The 344-nt window shown below is 31.7% G+C and overlaps 1 protein-coding gene across 1 annotated transcript in view; it reads left to right on the top strand.

The window, feature by feature from the left end:
• LOC119586948 (uncharacterized oxidoreductase YjmC-like) overlaps positions 1 to 344 on the top strand; it is a 12,026-nt gene that overhangs the window by 7,409 nt on the left and 4,273 nt on the right. The window lies entirely within an intron of this gene.

The following is a 344-nucleotide window of genomic DNA, read 5'->3' as shown; positions in this document are numbered from 1 at the left end:
TTTACGCCACATTGCTGCAACTTACTGAGTAACTGCATTCTCTCTTCCTCCTTCTTCCATTACTCAGCTTTTAACTTTTGAAAATGTTAATTCGATAAGTATGACGCAATTCATTTTTTTTATATAGATAATCGATAAATAGATTTCCCATTTTCATTAATCGTAATAAAAAGATCGCGTTTCCCGATACAGTAATATACCTGCGGTTGTAATAATAACATGTACTTGATGATTATTTCACCTCAGGGATTTTATCTCAACTAAAATAGAAGGAAGTAAGAGTGTTATTTCCAGTGACATAACTGTGAAATTAAAAACCAGAGATTATTTCAGATTGCTGATGA

Source organism: Penaeus monodon, chromosome 22 (assembly GCF_015228065.2).
Source record: "Penaeus monodon isolate SGIC_2016 chromosome 22, NSTDA_Pmon_1, whole genome shotgun sequence".
Classification (NCBI taxonomy): domain Eukaryota; kingdom Metazoa; phylum Arthropoda; class Malacostraca; order Decapoda; family Penaeidae; genus Penaeus; species Penaeus monodon.
Note: the sequence above shows the minus strand (reverse complement) of the source record. Positions and strands in the feature narration are given on the sequence as shown.